General features: G+C 41.5%; 1 protein-coding gene across 3 annotated transcripts in view; it reads right to left on the reverse strand.

Annotated features, from left to right (window-relative positions):
- The window catches only part of FAR2 (fatty acyl-CoA reductase 2), a 134,499-nt gene extending 117,217 nt beyond the window's left edge, over positions 1 to 17,282 (reverse strand). The window contains exons 1-2 of one of the 3 annotated variants that reach the window (XM_030469386.1): positions 17,114 to 17,282; positions 6,842 to 6,890 (exon numbers count right to left, since the gene is read on the reverse strand). The gene's annotated coding sequence lies outside the window, so the exon portion shown is untranslated. Of the gene's footprint in view, positions 1 to 6,841; positions 6,896 to 17,113 lie in introns of all 3 variants that reach the window. The other 2 variants (XM_030469385.1, XM_008504451.2) reach the window with 2 other exon arrangements.
- Between the last annotated feature and the right edge of the window lie 4,000 nt (positions 17,283 to 21,282).

Genomic DNA, 21,282 nt, shown 5'->3' on the forward strand with positions numbered 1-21,282 from the left:
GACTGAGCTGCTCTGACTTTCTGGATGTAGTTCCAGACTTTATATAGCCCCAAGCCATCACAGTTCCCAACACCCAGAAAACAGTGCAGAAAAGCTTGACTTTTTTCTGACTGAACTTACTAGTCCCCACTAAAGGCTGATGATGTGGAACAACACAAAACAACTGAAGATCTTCTGCAGGTTGCCACCCATCCCCTCTGTTCTCATGGAGCATGAAAACTCCCCAGCTGGCAGAAAGCTCTTGGCTCACGGCAAAGCTGCAAGGCTGCTCTGGGGCTTGCATTAGCCCTGGGGGTTGAAGAGATGCATCAGCATGGCCCTGCAATGAGGTAGCACATGTGTGAGGGAGCCAGCATGCTGCTGTGGCACGGATAATTTGAAAATGAAAGCCAAGTAAGATGTTATCCTGAGAGGGATGCTTCATTGCAATGTTTGTATTGTCTCTGCAGTACTGAAGTTCACAAGAAAACAGCCATTTCTCAGTGAACTTCTCACTGCCTAGGCCTAAATCACACATCCAGAAGGTCTGGGGGAGATCTCCAGAACAAATCTAACCTCTTGGTGCCAACTTGCTTCCCACACTTTATTTAGACAGCTCTTGTGCATATGCTTGTTCCCTGGTTGCTGCTTCTGGTTCTGGTTTGAAAACAAATACAAATGTGCACATCCTCCTGCTACATAAATGAGTACACAAAAAAATTGTTTGTCTCTTTGAAATATGTTTTAAGATATTCTACATATAAATTATTTTTTTCCTGAGATCTAGACTAGGTCTTAATTATCCTCCTGTGAAAATTTATCTAGAAAATGTAGAGACATTCCTACCAAAAAATCTTTTCAGTCAAACTGCTTCAGCAAAGTCATATGCTTAAATGAAGCTGTAACAAACATAACAGAACTTGAGAGAGAAAAAACTGTGTTCACAGCTAGCAACAACTTCCTGAGAAACTGATAAAACTGATAAAATTATTTTGTTGAAATGAAAGTCAAGGTTTCATGGGGGGGATGAATGGGGAAAGCAAGAATTTATTTCATCTGACATTAGGTGTTCATTGCTAAATATAGACATCATTTACCACATATAAGATCAATGGTAACTTCTGTAATTACAGTCACGGTTTGGAGGGAAGTGTTGCTATAGCAATACCAACCATAGGAAGGAAAGTCACATCTACTCAGAGCATTATTCCTACATATCATTTTTTATAGCAGAGCACTCCAGGAGAAAGGTTGTAGTAAATCAATAGAAATGCCTATTTAAAGCTCATAGGTGTAGTTTAGAAAGCAATTCACAGCAAAACACTGAACAGGGTTATGAAAGACCACGATCACATGTTAAGTAAGATTTTGTTTGGTTTAGTTACTCTAGTGTTGTTTCTTGAATCAGCTTACATCAGTTAAAGTAGAGAGTTCAAATGGCTGCTTTCTCAAATGAACTGAAACTGGATTCAGAAGATCAAACAGTTTGGATTTGTTTTTGTTAGGTTTTTTTCCCTGTTCTCTACATAATCATGATGAGCCAGAACGAGACCTTACACCCCTTGAACTGGTTTGACTCCCAGGAACCCTAAGTCAGCAGTGTCCCTTGGCTCAGGCAATAACTGAAAGAAATTAAACTGGTCTGGGACTGAAATCAGCCTTGGAATGATATAGCTACAACTGCAAGGCCCTATCCTGATGAAGCTGGCGTTGGTGTTAACCTGGGTGTCAGATAAAGCACAAAGGATGACCAATATCTGACAGGAACACCTTTTCCTGGCCAGCCCTAAGGGAAGGCTGGTGCTCAGGGTACAATCCGTGACATTCCCACCCACAGGCTTCTGGCAATGGGACCTCAGCTGTGGGTTTGGGGAACTGGGGCTTCCGGTGTTTCTGTGTTATGCAAACGCTGACCCCATTCTGTCTATCTCCACTCCTACCTTGGATTACTGATAAAATCATACTCCAAATTATCCTGGCCTCTAGTTGACTGGTTTTGACCCTTTCCATTTGTTGGCTCCTTCAATTAAATCTTGCAGCGCTCAGAATTGCAGTCAGATTTAAAAGGAGGAGTCAGCTCCATTGAAAACAATCATTAACACTGATCTTTGAAAACAGATCTATTATGATCCTCCTGACAGCTGATTTTCTTTCTGTCCCTTTTTCTCTTCTTTATTTTTGACAAATTAGTTTGAACAAGACTTCTAGACATTTCTATAGCTCCTGGCACGCCCAGGGAGAGAGCAGGAATGGCTGAAATAGATGGGATTCTTAATAATCTTGATTTCAATGAAATGGAAATTATTTGGATTCCTACGGTCATGGCAACATTGTAGTCTTCCCAAAGGCATTTCAAAAGAGGAGAAAAATTGAAAATGGCTTAGCAACATAAAACCACGTAATAACATATAGCATTAAGCACTCCTTATATGTGGATACAATTCAAGCTGATGGTAGGAAATAAATCTTTGTAGAGAGGCTTCCCTTGTCCACCATTCCATACCCACCATTATTGATACACAAATGTCAAAATGTTACACAATTTTTACGCATTGTACAGCCCTGTTGTCTTGGGCAGACTGATTTCTTTGCATCACAGATTTCTCTGAATCACAGAAAAGTTTAATGGAAGGGATCTCTGCAGATCACCTGTTTAAGTCTGTTGAATAGGGACTTTTAACAATGTGAGGTCAGCTCACCCACAGCTTGATCCAACCAAGTCTTGAAAACCTTCAAGGAAAGATTCCACAACCTCTCTGGGTGACATGTTGATAGTCTAGCACTACTCCATGGTGAAAAATTTTTTTTCCTAATGACTAGTCTAAACTTTTCAAATTGTAACTTGGGACAATTGCATCTTCTTTTTACTATATGCTACTAATAGTTCAGCTCCACAGTCATTTTAAGTCTTCAAGCATTTACAGGCTCCCATGAGATTGCCCCTTAGCCTCTTTTTTTGGCCAGACTAAACCAGTCCAACTCAATCTGTCCATAGACCTGTGTTGCACACTCTTTCCATTTTTTAAGCATTGTCCTTCTCGTCTGAGTGATGTCAAAACTGACTGGAGAACCACAGAACTCTCAAAGTGCTGAGGAAGATAGACATTTCTCCTTATCTGCTGGCCACACTTTTAACAAAAACCACTTATTTGCAACAAAAACTCACCAGCAGCACCCATACTATGCCACTGCTTCCTCACAGATGTTCTGTTCAGGCATTTGTTTCCCAGGCTGTACTGCTGCAGGAACGTAATCTGCACAGGCACAGAACTTCACAATTATTCTCACTGAATTTCATGAGGTTTCTGTTGGCCCAAAGCTTAGGTTTCTCAAGACCCAGCTGTATTTAATTTCTACCATTTGGTGTGTTAAATTCTCCTGCCAATTTAATGGCATCTATGACTTTTCTCATGATGCATTCTGTATCATCATCTAGATGATTAAGAGATCTAACACTACTGGCACAATCCTGCATAAGCCACTTTTTATTGGTCTCTAATGAGACACTGAGCTACTGAAGAGTGCCCTTTGAAACTGGGTATCTTCACTCAATCTAACAACCCATATCTCCAGCCCACACTCCCATAGCTTCCTCAGTGAGAGATAACAAAAACTTAACTGAAGGAGAAATCAGGGAATGCTAATCCACTGGTGTCCCCACACCTACATAGTCATTCAGTTGCAGAAGGCACTCAGGTTGGTCAAGTACCTCTTGCTCTTGGTTCACCTGAGTCAAATGTTCTTGATTACCTTCTCATCCTTCTCACATTTGGCAACAAATTCCCTGAGGACATGATATATATTTCTAGGGATTGTGGTAAGGCTGATTGGACTACAGTTCCCTCACCTATATTTCTTACTCTTGTTAAAGATGAGTGTAAGGACTTTTCCTAGCCTTCAGGGACCTCTCTGTAATCTTTTTTTTCATAGAAAACACAATTACAATTGCATCACTCATGTCTTTCAGCATCCTAGCATAGATCCCATCCAACCTGATAGATTTGAGTATCATAGAACCATGAACTTGTTTGGGTTGGGAGGGACCTTCAAAAACTTCTGGTTCCAACCCCCCTTAACTAGTTTTTCTATGTAGTTCTGAAGATTCAATTTTTTTTTTGTTCCCTGTGCAGCACTGCTTAATTATGTTCTCCTAGGCAATCTCTGCCTTATTGCAAAATCATATTTGGAGTAAGAATTTATCATGCCTCTTCCTTGGTAGGCCACATTGCAAGACAGGTCATCTCTTGCCTGCACATTCAGTTCTACATTGCTTAAACTTTGAGAACACAGTACGTATCCTCTCCTCACCCTTATAAAATAGGAAAGTTCTCTACCCCCTGATTTTAATGAGCAGTTATCCAGCAAGAAAGTACTTCTCACAAGCAGCCAGTGGCATCAGAAAGATGAAAACCCAAAGCTTCAGAGCACTAGCCTTCCATATACTGATTAAAGGATAAGAACATGAGAAATACCCACAATACAAAGAGAAAACTTTTGACCCTACCGTTAATAGCATCTCCAAAAAAAGAGAAGGGATGAATACTAAAAAGACAAACTCACCTTTCTGACACAGGATGACCTTATTACTTGCTGAAGAGGATTAAAATTTCTAGGTTCCATTTGGATTCTGCTAGGATGTGGCTCCTTCAGGGGAGGAAGGGAGATCCAGTAAGGGTCCCCTACAGGAGACCTTGCTGCTGTCATGACAAACCTGCCAGTTCACCTTCCTGAATGCTCAGTGGAAGACTGCTCCGTTCCTTTTCCTCTGAATTTACCAGGGACCTGTAATCTGCTGCAGACTTGTCACTGCTTGCTTCTGAGTCAAGAAACGAGAGGACCTAAATGTTCTCTTTCTGGCACTGCTTCCAGGGCTTTTCAGAAAAGCCCTGCTGTGCTTTTGCCAACTTTCAGTGCTAAGCCAGAACAAAAGAGGGCAAGCCATTTCCACCAGCTTTTAAACACTACTCCCTATCAAAAGTGCTGAAAAAATGCTGCATCAAAAGTACTGTGTCAGCTGCATTGCCACTGTTAACAGTGAAGTGGGAAACACAAGTGCAAAGCACTATCTGACTCCTCTTCATTCAGCATATGGCACTCTAGAAGACATCTGTATCTGATTTGAAAACTAACACATTTACCTGATTTTCACATCCCTTGAACAACAAATTATCACTTGTGCCCTGTATTGTTCTCCATTTGATTTCAAGTACTAGTGCCACACTATTAAAAGGAAAATGCATGTTTCTAGTTGAGTATATGAGTAAACACGAAAGTAGAGATACCAAGAGACCAACTAAACAAATAAAATCAAAATAGTGCTGGAAGAAAACATCTCCAGATGTTAGAGACCACTTCACCTTTGGCCCAGCAAATTTTATTCTTGTATCATTCAGTTCTGGTGGAACTATATTAGAATTTTAATGTTAATCCTAAGACATCGCAATATATGTTCCCTTGCTAACAGTACACCAGATGTTTATTTGAAATATATTAAAGAGATGACTTAATCAATGGAGAAATGCTCAACACAGAATAGTGGCTTCTATAGTTGTAGGTTTACAACTTATGAATAGGAGGACAATGAAAACAGCTGATACATTTATCTTAATTTTTCAGTCATATTCTTTCAGAATTTGCTTTTTAAAGAAAAGAAGGTAAATTTCCATAAAGTATGGAGAACATGGCATTTTAAAAAGATAAAGGAATGAAGTATGACCTTTTTGTCACAGAACTATAGTTATCTTTAATGTATTCTCCTGGCCTTATATGCAATACTTCTGTTGGTGGAAGTGGAAAATTGTGTTTTGGTAAGATTTTTGCACAATGCTGTACATAATAAAGAAATAATCACCCGTGTGACACTAAAATGAAAGTTCTATAATTAATACAAAGGAAGCTGCCACTGGCAATTATGAACATTTAGATGAAAAGTATCCCAGACATGACATTTTGGGCATTATGTTTTTCATAGACAGGATGTAAAGTTGCACATAACAAATAAGAATTTGAAAGGCAGAAAGACAGACAAATAGAGAAAAAAAGGGAGTGCAAAGAGGTGCCCATTTTACTTTGTAAATGAATCAGCAGTATAGGGTGATATTTATACAAAGCTACATGAAGGAAAGCACCAAATGTTGCCAGTGCTACTCTAGAGTGAAAATATAAATACAGTGAAAAAAATTATCTTTAGAGTAAAAACATATATAAGAACTTGCATGCATGACATGAAAAAAAAAACCTGTTTTCTTGATTACTTCCAACTATCAGATGTAATAAATTTAGCTTATGATTGTTACCCATGGGACGAGTTTCCTGCCGTACGTATCTAGGAATAAACCTACCTCTGTATATCCACTTTTTATTTCTATGGCACTTTAAGGGCTCAGTCACAATCACATTAGTCATATTAGGTGTAGGCGTACATGGAAAATCAGAGAACTACTCTCTTTGAAGGCACCCTGTCATTTAATGAAAGACATCTTCACTTTCAAAGTATTTTGACTGCTTTAACATTTTGAACACATGAAGCTCAAAACAGAGACAAGGTCCTATGAAGGGCTCTGGATCACCTTACTTCATTTCCCAGAAGAAGGTTGCTATGGAAATTAGATGTTAGTGACAAGTAGAGAACTTGGCTTTTGATAAATACAGATTATGTTGCTTCAGAATGCATCCTTGTTGCTATCTGTGGTCAGCAACGGAAACTCTGGCAAATATGTTGTTTTTTAATTTTTCAACATGACTGCCCAGTTTTTAAGGTGACATACTGATAGTCAGATATGCCAGCCTGTAAACTTTTGAACCTTTCAAACTGGAAATTTAAAAGCATATATAATTTCATGAACAAAGTAGAAGCACTCACAGAGTAAGCTGTCTTCCTACATCTGTCACCATCCAGGTCTGGGAGAAATCTAACCTTTCAGAAAAGACAACAGAATTGTTCAGTATTAATGCAACATCAGCCTGTTTATTATTCCCCAGCAGAAATAGGTCTATTAAAATATAAAAATACATCATTTGAAAACCAAAGCTGCAGTAAACATAACATTTACAGGCACATGTTTCCAAGAGGAATCAGAGAATTAAGACTTCCCCCTCCAAGTGGTATAGCACAAGCAGCTAATCGACCTGCATGCTGTACTATCAGATCAGAGTTTAGGTTTGCATACACTGTTAGTTAAACAGTATTATTCAGTTAGTACAGTCCAGAGACCTCATTTTTAAGTATTGGTATATCATGGTTATCATCTTGGAAGTGGACAGTTTCATTTGATCCATGACTTGCTTGCTAGAAATTCTTTATGGGTGAGTTTGTCAGCAGCGAATACTACTTAATCAGTGCTTCAAAGCCCTGACATGGCCAAAGCACTGGGTTTTCCATTTTCAGAGAATTCAGTGTTACCCTCTCTAGATAAACAACTGCCTGAATCTCAGTTCAATATGGTCCAATACCAATATTCAACAGAAAAACACTTGATGCCCGAAAACACTTGATGCCCCAAGTATGAAGCATCCCAGCACCAGGAACTGAAAATCTCCGCTGCCTGAGGAAGAGGCGGCTCAGGGGAGACCTCATCGCTCTCTACAACTCCCTGAAAGGATATTGTAGCCAGGTGGGGGTTGGTCTCTTTTCCCAGATTAATTTCAACAAGACAAGAGGGCATGGTCTTAAGTTGTGTCAGGGGAAGTTTAGGTTAGATATTAGAAAGAATTTCTTTACAGAAAGGGTGATCAGGCATTGGAATGGGCTGCCCAGCGAAGTAGTGGATTCTCTGTCCCTGGAGATATTTAAAAAGAGACTGGATGTGGCACTCAGTGCCATAGTCTAGCAACAGCAACAGTGGTTCAAGGGTTGGAGTTGATGATCTCTGAGGTCCCTTCCAACCCAGCCAAGTCTATGATTCTATGATTCATCTCTGTGTGTCAGCTGCCTGGGACCCTGTAGCAAACAGCTGCACAAAGGGTTTGAGCCAGGTGCCTGTAAAGCACTGATTTTAGCATAAATACAGGACAACTTCAGAATATGATGGAGATGAGTTAAATGCTTTTCTTTGCCTTGGGGATTGATGTACAGCTAGCAGTTTCCCTGAAGTAACAATAGAAATGAAGGATCAGTGACAGACCAAAATGAAGGTGAAGGGATGCATCTCTGGCATTAACTAAGTCTTTATAGACACAGACTCTTTATTCTCCTCTCTCAGCTTAGTGAAAGCAGAACTAGGCAAGGGGACGTAACAAAATGCCTACAAGAGAACACAATGATTAGGAAATAGGGGAGTGGAAAAAGTTAACTGAAAAATGCATCAAGACCCAACATTTCTCATCTAATCAATATATTGTTTAGGATGCCCTGAAACCTTGTATTCAAATATAGTAGAAACCCACAGGCTGCTCTGAGGACACAAGGGACAAGGCAGCAGTCACTGAACATAAACAGAAGAATGAAGAAAAATTAAAAGTACAGCTAGACAGTATTACAGCAAAAGTTACTGTTATCTGCAGAACCCTGAAGGTCTTCCACTGAGTTGACAAGCTTTACTACTGGATCTAGGTTCAAGATATGATGGTTATTTTGATAAAAACACACTTGTGCCTATGGACTCCTTTGCCCTTTCCTCTCTGCAAAAGTGTTCTCACGTTTATTTCAGATGCAAAGAAAGGAAAAAAAAAAAAAAAAAAGAAGCCACAATGGGGATCACTGACATTTTGTTCCATACTTGTAGCATATTAGCTTAGTCACTTTGCTCTGGAGTATCTAATAAAGATAGCAGCAGTCAGAGTTTGAAGGAGGTCAGAGGTAGAAGTCAGTGTCATTCAATGTCTGTAAGGTCTTGATCTGGAATTTCATTTCTTCCCAGAGATGCAAAACTGAAGGGCACCATAGGGAAATACAAGCAAAACTGCATCAAAGCAATGATGAATGTTACTAGAGAAAGGATCATAGGGAATGTATAGAGCTAGACAGAAAGCATCCAGCTGCAGTCACAAGAATGAAACGGATGTTACTGCATGTAACATTAGACTTCATGGCCATCAGAGCTCCAGCTTTGCTTAAGCAGATCTTTTGTCAGAAAAGAAAGCAAACTGGGTTTTTTTTTGCAGATCAGAAGTAAAGCAGTGGGGTTACAGCTGTATGAACTGTGGGTTAATTAAGGGTGTAATTCTATCTGTCACATTCAATTTAGAAATCTGAATACATAGAGTTTGGGTGTCTTATTAATGGCCTGGGGACCAACAGTCTCAGCCTCTTCAAAAACTGTTTGTCCAACAAAGGAGTTGGGTGCTTTACAGCCATGACATTCAATTCAACAGCCAAAGAAAATCTAGAAGCCATCCTGGACTGTGACGTTCCCCTTGACTTAAAGCTAGAAGCAATGAATAAACTGATGTCAGTGCATGCAACAGAAGTTTGCTAAGGGCTCCTTCTGTAAAAAAATGTCAGACTTAAAATTGTCCTTAATACTAGGTTTAAACAGAATCATGCCATACATTTCAGACCAGTTGATAACAAAAAAAAGTCCCACTGACAGCACTGCGAGCATATACATCAGAAAGTGCAAACTTTTTCCCTCTCTCTCTTGCCCTCTCCCTCACAGAGCATTTCTGCAGTCTCCTACTTGAGGGATATAATGGAGGGATTTCAGAAGAAATATGCTTATTTTTATACTGGAAGAGAAAAATTTTTAATACTAATGCCCAGTAAGACTGCATGTTTGTGAATAAGCAGTGACAGGTGGTAAAAACAGATGGTTTTGAAAAGATTTGTGGCAGTCCCTGGCTCTGCTGTACTCGAAGCCCTGCAGGATACTGGCAGAGAAAGCGGGTCCCCTCCTCTTCTTTCCTTGCCTCACTTGGGAAAACCAGCAACAGCCAACTTCACAAAGCCAGGTTAGGACAGGCAGAGCTCACTAACTCATATTCTTCCTCCTCCTACCAAATTGCTTCAAAAGCCCAGCCGAAGCCCAGCCACTGACACGGGCTAAACAGATGGGTGCTCATCTGACAGGAACCACAAAACCACCTCTGCATTTGCTAGTTCCAACCAGGAACACAGCAGACACAGCTTCTGGTTTCAGCAGTCTAATGCTGTGGTTATTTACCACAGACCACTACCACTTTGTTTCTGAACGTGTTACTTCTGGCCACACCAGAGGAGACTATCTGTGAGTGAGCATCATCAAATGCTCCCATGCTGAACCCAGGCACAAAAACCTGCCTTCCTGTACAGACCTCTGCTGAAAGCCCTACTTCTTCTTTCTGAAGGCCTCTCAGATGCTTCAGCCTTGCGTAACCAAAGAAATTTTCACAAATGGTAAAAACCTTGTGTCATCAGTCATACAGTGAGACTGCAATGGGGATTGAAGGTCAGAGAAGCACAATTATTTACCTTATAGCTCAAAACAGAGAGACTAGGAACAAAACATTTTTCATATGTCAACACCAGCATTAACAGAATATTTCCAGCTGAGTGTTGTGTTTTGCCGAAGCAGTGCTGGCTGCTGCACCTACAGCCTTCTCCAAGTTACTGTTACTTGTGTCTAAGTTAATTTTTCTTGTGTTTGGAGAGCAAAGACCCACCACTAACAAGAAAACAGTGCTAATTCAGGCTGTTGTTTTGTACACAATGCATAAACTGTAGCCCACAACTAGTTAAAAGTAATTTGTTATTCTCTTTTGAGATAACACAGTACACGTATACAGATGACTCAGACTATTTCATATACCACCAATGAATCACTACATGGTACCACCTCTGGCTACTATCAAACCCATCTGAGTAGCCTAATTGTTAACTCCTCTGTACACCCACCTCAAAGAAACCTTTAAAAGGCTGCTCTGCTCTGTTAATACCCACACATCTCGTGAATAAATTACGAATCTCTCTTTTAGGATTTACTAAGGTGTATTGTAGGAATTATGGTCCTGAAAAGGGCTGGTACCTCTTTATACAGCAGCTCTGCTCTTCAGATTTTCCTCTGAAACAGGTTTGACTGACTCATTGTCAACATAACATGTATTCTTGTTTTTCATTTCTTTAAACAGTATAATTGAATAGCTTCTTATAATTCATCTACAGCATTGTTTAAAAGATTGCAGTTAATTTAAATTTTCATAATTTCACTCACAGTATCATGGTATTTTCTGAAGGAATATGGTAGAGAGGATTAGGACATTACACTGTATTTATACTCAGCATCCCTGAATATGAAAAGACCCACCTGAGTCATCTATGGAAAAATAAATCTACATTCTTTACATGAAATCAGGGAACTTTTCCTTCCTTCAATCAACAAGGTTTACTAATCAATGGTTGCTTTCAGCAAGGTAAAAAAAACAACAACAAAAACCCAACCAAATAAACAAAAGGAGTTTTCAATCCAACTGGCCTCAATTTTATGCAGAACTGCAGAAACAGTCGTGAAAACTGAGTTTGCTATATGGACCCAAGCCATTCAAGCCTGGAATCAAAAACTTAGATTTTTTTCCCAGAGAGCACCCCATGCTAAAATTCTCTCTCACCTCTGGGCATAATGAAACATGGGTTTGGGCTTGGATAAGCAAGGCTGAATGACAGCTTTAGAAATTGTAAGATTTTAGACTGTAGGCATCCACGTTGTGAGCAGTCCTGCCATTCTTCATGTATTAACCCGTCATTAAGTTTTGCATTTGTTCTCTTAATCCCATAGGACAACTTACTGCTTCCCAAGGCAGATATAGGCATGAAAGGTTAAAAATGGAACGAGGAATGAGAAAACCTATAATATGTGTTTCTTATGAGAATAGCTGCTCCAGGGTTACTTTCATGAAGGAGGAAAGACTGGTGTTAAACACAGTGGTATATTTTTGTGGTAAAAGATACCTTGTTCTGTAAGCATGGATGGAAGAAACAGGAAGAAACTGTGCAATTTCCAGTCACTTGAAGCTGCCTAAGCATAGGTACAAAGAGAAAAATACTCAAACAAACAGCACTTGTAAAAGACAACCAATAAAAGATTAGAACTGAACACAATTATAACAGAATTACAGGTATTTTTGCCAAACCTTCAGTATGCCTCTTGCTTTAATGAAAATGAATGTAGCCAGAGATTTGAGGGAGAATTTCCAGTCTCTAATAATTACCAACAGAACATTAATTACACGCCTACGCACACAATCCTATTATTGACTATTTCACTATGTAAAGACCTAATTAGCTGCAATTTTAACACTGTATATCACCCAAAGACAACTACATTTTCTAAAGAAAACCTGAAAGCACTACTTAGATGAGATTTTTTAAAGAAAAAACAGCCCAAGAGACAAAAAATCTACATCAGATGGTGTTAACAAAACACAAGTTATAGGCTTCCCATTCAAAAACAGAATAGAAAAATATAATAAAAGACAAAGCATCTAGCCTGCTGTGACATCAAATAAAAATGGACTTTTGCTAGTCATGCTGTGTATAAATAGGACTGAGATGCTTCAAGTCCACGGTGGCACTACACAGCAGTCCATGGCAACTGACCCACAGGAGTCCAGGGGACCTCACAAGAGAAAGCAAACTAAAGAAATGCTCCCTCCATGACAGCTCTCCATGGCCATGACCATCCTGTGCTGAGAAATTTTTGTTTTTGTTATCACAGCAAAAAAGAACTCATTCTACTAACCTGGGCTTTATCACGACAAGCCATGTGCAAACATAGAACAAGAAAGAGATTGCAGCTAATGTAGTATACAACTTAAATACAGAATAGGCAGATTTAGAAGCAACAGGAGTCATAGTAAGGGTATAAATCTGGTCAGTGACAGAGCTGACCTCGAACTTAAAATCAGAGCTCTACATCTTGAGCAGAGGGAGGTTACCTATCAGCACACACAAGTAAGGCCTCCACTTCCTTCAAAAATATAAGTATTAAAAAACAACTTTTTGTCCTTCAGGTTTCCTCTTTCACTCAGTCCCTTGAAGAATATGTCTACACAAGTGACTGGAGACAGACAGGTACTTCTCACTCTACAAATAGGCCAGATATAAATTAAATCCAGTCTGGAAGCCATGCAGAAGTGTTAACAGAGTACTGAGTCAGCTTGTTAAGATGCAGGTCCATCATCATTTTAATCTGGTCTAAACAGGGCTCTGATTGAGTGCAATGAGGATCAGCCTGCTCTTCTCCCAAGTGCATGTCTGCTGACTCCTCGATGCATTTTAGTCATGCATTGAGTCAGACCCAGGAACTCATCCAACTGAAAACCAGGCCAACAGCAACAACAAGAGCAGATTTGCATTTGGCCATGAGTGACAACACCAGCACAAGTGAGAGATCAGGAATGCGTAGCCAGAGGTGAGGCAGGCAGGCTGACCCTTTGACAGAAGCCCACATTTATGGCCAAATAAAATGACCCCTGAACTTTGCCTTGCAGAAGTTCAAGGCAAGTTTTGGCTAACTCCACCACAGCCTCACTCTGAGAGGTGGGCACCTCTCAGACTTTGTGTAGCAGCTTGTTGCACCAGGGAACTGCATGTGCTCCACATGACAATTATTTCTAGGTACATCTGGAGATGCCTAACTCTATCCATGACCTACCACTAATAACCTAAGTAATTTTAATCTCATCAAACAGTACAGCAATATTCACACTTTCATTTCTTAAGCCTCCTTTGTGAACCCAGGATCCTTTGGGAATAAGAATGCAATAATTTTTAACCATAGTAATGGGATAATAATGCAGCTAAAGAGCAATGCTAACATTATCCCCTGCAGCAATTATTCCCAGTGCTTTCCTACAAACACAGCAAAACCTTACAGTCTAGACAGATGAGTCGAGCACTCCTCAATACCATTTCCCCAACCTCCCCTACTCTCCACTGCCCTTTGGTTTCTGTGGATTCTTCATGTCAAGGGGATCTCTTCTGCCTTTCCCATTTCAAAACATGTCTTTTCTTCCTGCTTTCCTATGTCTCACTTACATGATCTGCCCCAATTACCTCTCATCTGAAAAAAAAAAAAAAAAAGGCAAGCTGAAAAATGTAAAAAAATGAAGTTTTTTTTACAACGATAGTTTAATGCTGCAGACTGCTCCCTTGAAGCAAGGATCTACAGGCTGCCACAGGACTTGAAAACAACTGTATCCTAGAGATTTCTGAAGCCATCATTCTGAAGCCATTAATTCTTTTTCTTCTACCACACAGGCCAAGGGGCAGTCTCCATGCTGCTGGTTGTATTACCTGCATTCCCTGCCACAATCCTTCTGCCCTGTCATTACCAGTGTTCTCCCTGCCAGCACCCCCACACCTCTCCAGCTTCAATCACCCATCCATCTGAGATCCAGATCTGAAATTACTTTGGGAAAAGCATAGGAAGTTTATCAGTCAAAGCTGCCTTCATAATAAGAGATGCAAATTTGTGCCTCTGTTAACAGGCCATTCTCTGCTACTTTCCTGGCAGTCTGTCTCTAGACTCTTCTCCTTTTTGTACCCACCTGACATGCTATGGGTTTTATTTAGTTATGCTTCTCTTACACGGTCCTCAAGATGTTTTAAAACTACATCTCCCCACCACTAATCTAAACAAGCCTTAATCGGGATTAGAACTGAAACTCAATTTGGCAGAAGTGAGGAATTAGCAGCTTTTTTAAATTATCAGATCAATCCTCGATATCCTCTAAATATAGTAAAAGGACGGCCCAAATTTGCTATTGCCTCATGTTTAAGATACCTTGGAGTGAGTGCATCTTTCCCTCCATCAAATTTTCTATTCTCAGCACCCGTGTATTGAAGCTCATGATGACTTTAATTTAGACAAACAAAGCACAGACAAAATGTTTTAAAACTTGTTTTTGCAAAACAAAAGTTTTATCAGAAGGAGGGACCACAACAGAGCTGGATATTAAAGCACTACATTAGAACACAAATTTTACAAATTCTCTAAAGCAACTATCAGTTCAGTTTTTAAATTGTGTATTTACTTCAAAGAGCAAATGAGTACTTCATACAGTGATGAACAGAACCTGCACTTTTCCTATTCAAGAGCAATAGGTTTTCCTATTCAATAGGTTTTCCTATTCAAGAGCATTACAGGTAAGCAGGAAATTATGGTTTTGATACAGTAGATGCAAATGAAAACAAACTCCAATAGAAGATCTCAGAACTGCCAATAGCTTCTTATCAAATAGAGATGAAGGTTTCCAGAACACGAGCACACCCAAAAAGTTACACTCTAAAGTAAGGTGCCAAAGAAACTTGAGCTTTGGAATTAAAAGCTTCTGAAAAGCCATGCATTTTATTACACCCTTGGGTTCACCCAATAGTTGAATTTTACACTACTTTTAATACAAATTCAAGTGAACCAGGACTAGAGCAGATACAGATTTTGGAGTACATTTTTCTAGCCTAATAATGACCTTCACGGATAGCAAAATTTCAGTCTAAACAAAGATGCAAAACTAGTCTGACTGAATCTGTAGTTCAGTATTTCTGGGTGAAGCAACTCCCATTTAGTTTTACTGCTTCCCAGTGCAAGATAATGATCTGTCGTTAGTTATTCGTCTCGCTAGTTATGCCCTTAAAAGGCTCCCAGGCAAATACATAAAACCCAATCGTTCTGAGTAACATTATTGTAGAGGACTGGGTAAGACAAGACAAGGTCACGTGTCTCTAGTTTCTAGAAAACCGAAGATATCCTCAAAACATCCTGCAACACAATTTGGATTAAATCTGTGTGGTGCTGTGTGGGTGGGTTGCAGGGGTGTCCAGTAATTTCACGATCAAGAGACAGCAAACAGCACCAAGGCTGAGAATTAAGAAGCCCTCCCCTTTCAATTAAAACTCTATTGCTGTCTAATACTACGTTTCAAAGAAAAATGTATGGGAGGCCTTCTCTAAAACTGTATCAGTTGGTTTGGTTTTTTGTTTGTTTGTTTTTTTAACAGCATCTCACTGAAAATAATCCCTGCCCGGAGCAAACCCTGCTGTGAAACACCAGGAGCCGCTCACCACACACTCCTCATTCACAAGGTTACACTCCGGATCGAACTTCCCCAAGGAGAAGCCGAAGCGCCGGTAGGGCTGCGACCACCGCCCAGTGCCGGGGGTTCGGGTCGGCTCCGCGCCGGCACCCACGGCTCCCTGCTTGCCCACGAGTCGCGGTATCTGCTCGGCACAGACCGACCCGACCCCGGCAGAACCTCTTGTTACAGCGGCGGCACCGAGCGCTGCAACCGGCCCGGCCCCACCGCCCCAGGCAGCCTCCCGGTAAAATTGTGCCCCCAGAGCGTCGCCTTCTCCTCCTCTCTTACCCCCATGTTTTCTTTTTTTATTATTATTTTTTTTAATTTTCTTTTTCCTTCCTCCCCAATGTCCCCCAGCGGGTTGTTACCTTCAGTTATCGCTTTTCCGAACAATTCCTGTCTCCAAACCGCTGTCCCCACCTCCCCGAGCACACAAAGAACTCCCAGCGAAGAAAAAGGAGAAAATTAAAAAAAAGGAAAAAATAAAACAAAATAAAATAAAAACAAAAAAAGAGAGAAAAAGAACAAAAAGAAGAAAAAAAAAAATCACAACCCTCTCCTCCCCCTCTGAGCCCGGTACTATATATCCGGCCAGGAGAAGGAGGAGCAGCGCCTCTGCTCTGCCTTCCTCTCTACCGTCTCTCACACCGAACGACTGCGGCCCCGCGTACCCGCGGAGGAGAGGGGGGGCTGGGGCTGCCCGCCCGGGGATGCGGACCAGCTCAGGCCGCCGACGCTCGGCCGCTCTCCTCCGCCTTGCCCGGCCCTGCTCCCGAGCGCAGTGTAAACGGCAAGCGGCGTGGCTCTGCAGCGAGAGCCTCTAAGCACGCCAAGCACACCGGGGCGGGGAGGAGGAGAAGGAAGGGGTGCTGGAGAGGGGCCATCCCCGGCAGGACTCGGCCCCGTGTCCCCCCGCCCCACCTCAGGCTGCCCCTTCTTCCTCGGTCCCCGGCATCGCTCAGCCGCGGTGAGGCAAAGGCACATTTGGCTGCCCCGTCGCCGCGCAGCCTGGCTCCCCTTCTCCCCCCTCCACCCTCCCGTCAGCCGTGCCGCAGGGTAGCCGGATCCTCCGCAGCAGCCCTCGGAGGCAGCCAGCAGAGCAGGAGAGAAAAAGCTGCCTCCCGGAGAGGCTCCTATCTCTCTTTACCGGGGTAGCGGGGCTCCTTTGCCGGCGCGTCCGCTTGCGGGTTCCCCCAGGGCACAAGGGGCAGCGGCGGTTCCTCAGCACCTTCCCGAACCCCTGTCCTGTCCGCGTCCTCCTCCGCTCCGCTCCTCCAGCCCAGGAGAGCGGCAGCGCCGGGCGTGAGCGGGCAGGCGGGGGGGTTGCGGGAAGGAGGGCTGGGCTGCAGCCCCGACACGCGTCCGGGAGGTGAAAGGAGGCGGCCAGGGAAGGCGATGGGGGTATGCAACGGAAAGCTTGTTAAATCCATGACGAAGGGGCAGGGCAGGTGGTCCCTCGGGTGTCCTCCAGTGTTCTTACACCTCCTTCTCTATTCACTTTTAAGCAGAATTTACCTCTCTGTTCAGAATTATCAGGAAAAGCGTTGTACACGAAAACAGAGTTATAAAACGGGCGTATTAAGTTAGCTCCACAATTTGCCTTATGAGCCTAATGGAAAAACCTGATACATTCAGCAAACCCGCTCAGCTGCAAATACCTACCTTTGCCACGAATATTAATTTTCTCACTGCAGTTACAGAAGATACACCCTGAGCTCTTTTCAATCCAACATGCACATCAGCGAGATGTGGCTCTTTTATACCCTCTTATTACCCTTACAGTATACACAGGCATTAATTAATTTTACAATGTTGTGTTTATCTAGTTATTGTCTTCAATATATCAATGCTGGAAAAGGCCAACTCAAGTGAGGTTGGGCAAGATGCTCAGTGATGACTGATACTCGTATCAGTATCAGCTGTCAGCAGGACTTCACACACGAAAGGATTAGACACTACACCCACAGTTGCAGTTCTCCGGCCTCTAGCTCCTTATTTGAGAAGCTTAGAGGTTACAAGTGCCTGCCATTTCCACATGAGAGCTCCCTCTGCATGTCTATTTGTACACGTGGGCACTAGTAGCTAAAGTCTAAGAGTAGGTGGAGTCTCCAAAGCCTCCATATTTTCACCTCTAGTGTCTTCAAGGTTCATGTCCCACCATGAGACACCTGGGCATGGGGATCTAAGAGCAACATGAAGCAAGTCCAAATGGCCCAGGACACAAGATCTAAGTCAACCACTGTCCACACAACACCTACAGAGTTGGAGTAGGATTGTATGTGCAGGGTCAGGAAGAGCAGTTCAGGGAGTTCATCCCACACACAGGGATGGGATGTAGAGTACATTGATTTCATAATTTCTATAGATGGAAGCAGGGCTGCTGCCTTCACAAATTAGTAGGTCTATCTCAATGTACTGGAGCATTGAACAGGAGAGTGAAAGCTCTGGCTTCAATTTCATTTTTCTCTTTGGAGAGAAAAGCAACCTACAACTTTTTTAATGGTTGCACTTGATCATAAGGGTCTTTTCCAACCCAAATGATTCTATTACTCTAGCAAGGGAGTTTCTGATTCATTCACAGGAAATGTAGCCAGAGAAAGCTTGCAAGGAAAGAAACCACAGGAAGTGGTTCTTACCCAAGAAAGTCCCAACTATTTGCAGAGAGTGACTGATGGCTGCTGGTATAGTTCTGATTAAACAGGATTTTGGTTGCCTACATCTCAATCATATTCTTTAACATAAACATTTGTCTTTGCAGACTGGCCAGGCCTCTGTCTAAATTGAAAAAGCCATACCTACTGGAGCCATACATACTGGAGCTGAAGGTGACAACTTGATGCCAAAATGGGGAAGAGGTAGATCAAGATGTGAACTAACAGAACAGGGCTGATTTTGTTCAAAGATCTTGCAGTCTGAAACATAACAGGAAGGAAAGATTCTGAGAAGTGCAGAATCAGAGAGCTATTGCTAGCGTTATCTTTCAGGGCATCGAATAGAGACCTTGATAAGCATCTGTCCTTGCAGAAACTCTTTCAAAAGACATTGCGTGGTAGACAAAAGTACACTTGAATCTATGAACCTACAGAAGTTCCTTTGTGAAGTTCCAAAAAAGCAGGCTTCAACAGCAGTTCCCAGCTAAGATCCAGGTAGGTCATTGAGCAGGTAGCATGTCAGAGACATTTCACGACATCTTCTCAGAAAGCTCTAGAAAATGTTGAGAGGGTGATTTAGTCAAGGAGATGAAGAAACAGGAAAGAATCATTGAAACAGTGCAAGCTTGATAAGGGTACTCTTTGAACTGATGAAATGAAGGCAGTCATGCAGCTCTCAGATGTGTTGAGGTCTGGAGAAAGTCTAGAGGCTTCACTGATAAAAAAGATGTCTTTCTACTGGCCAAATTAGTGCATCACAAATGCTTGAAAGGAGTAAAAAAATGTAAATTTTCCAGGGTACTCCATCCTCAAAGAAAAATGAGATATACTAGCCTTATTGTTTTTTCTTGAGTAACCCTCTTAATTCCATCTTTAATTACAGGGACTGGGCTGGAGAAAGAGCTGTTGCAAGGCTGGAATTTCAAACCTTGCTAGAGATTGCATACACCTGAATTTCTATCTAAAGTAGTGTAAGGAAGATGTAACAGCAGGATGGTTAAATTTTATATCAAACTACTATTAAATTATTTGATGAAAAACTGATTAAGCAAAGTTGCCTATGAAGAGTCCATGAAGCTAATAGTGGAAGAATCAGAGAAGCACTTCTTTCAGTTCTTTTAACAACATGCCCCAACCCTGTGACCAATAGGTTACTGAAGGGCAAAGGATCAGGATGAAAGAGATGAATTTTTGAAACACATAAAAGAGTATCTCCAGGGCAGATCGGCCTCAGCACAAACCCCCTCATCTTTTATGGTTAACAAACTAAGGAGGTTTACAATTGCTTCACAAAAAATGAGGGAAGGTTGAGGAGTTTAATTTGTGCAAGGTCAGTCCATAATCTTTTGTTGCAATTGCAGATCTGTACTGGATGCAATGAGGAATTACCGTAACCTTTTGACATAACCTTACCCAGTGTCCCATTTCAACACAGGCCAGAACACACACATCACCTGGTGTGGACCTGTGGTTCTTTCCTCCTTCGTATACCAAACTCAGGACTATGGTTTAGGTATGGAAGTTTTGTTTCAAGCAGCCTATGGATTCTCTTTTGCAGGTTTAACAGTACATACTGTCTCCTTCAAAAAACACCAAAACCCAAGATAGTCATTTTAGCCCAAGCTTGACATCATTAAAAAGTTAGAGACCTTAAGTGAATGTCAACAAAACATCAGGAGCATAAAACCAAGGAGGCACTTAAACAGAGTAATAACTTACAAAAAACAGACCTCAGTCATTCACGGGTCATTAGTGAAAGAATCCTATCCTAACAGTGGTATAGTTTCATCTAAATGCAGGAGTGAGGGGCTACATCTCCTCATTTACACAGTAAAATGCATTGCATAAGATTTCTTAAGAAATGAATGTATAGACAAGTACCTGGACTAGCTGAAATTTATCTTTGGTATATCTTAGCTTTGCCAGGAAAAAAAAAAAAATCACACAACTGATTAGCCACTCTGACACTGATGTCTTAACAGATAAAGTGCTAAAAATCTTAATTGCTGTCAAAATAAACATCACTGTCACTAACTTTGAACACCTGTGATGGTGCAGATGCCCTGTTCACTAAGCCACATTGCAAGATCAACATCACCCAAAAGGGTTCTTGCTTTAGTTGCAAATGCAGTGGGTTCAACATTGTTCTGGTTTTCAGTAGCTTGCACTAAACTGAGGATATATGGAACTTTCTGATCTTGCCTGCTGGAACAGTGACTTGAAACAACTGGATACCTTCTGGTCTTAGTGTAAATACAGTGATTTGGGGAAATCAGATACTCCCTAACTGCACTCCAAACTCTGTTGCTTGCAAAATGTAGCTGAGACCCCTCCTTCTCAGATCACAAGCCCACTCTGAATCAAGGCCATCATGGAAAAATATTGACCAGAGTCAATCACCTTGAGAACCTCTAAATATTTGTCCCAGGAAGGAGCTCCACAACATTGCACCAAGATGCATCTCATGAAGGAACTTGCTTCATCTGACTGGAAAGAGTAAGTAGCTGGCTACTTCTCATAAATCCAGTGGAAAAGTCAAATCATATTAGGTTGTTATAATTCAACTCCATAGGTTAATCAGGGGTATATTGCAACTTCTTTTTGTGCAATTAAGTACCAAAATTTAACATCTTAGTATAGGTTAACCTCTGTAACTGTGTGTGTG

The sequence above is a fragment of the Calypte anna genome, chromosome 1 (assembly GCF_003957555.1).
Source record: "Calypte anna isolate BGI_N300 chromosome 1, bCalAnn1_v1.p, whole genome shotgun sequence".
NCBI lineage: Eukaryota > Metazoa > Chordata > Aves > Apodiformes > Trochilidae > Calypte > Calypte anna.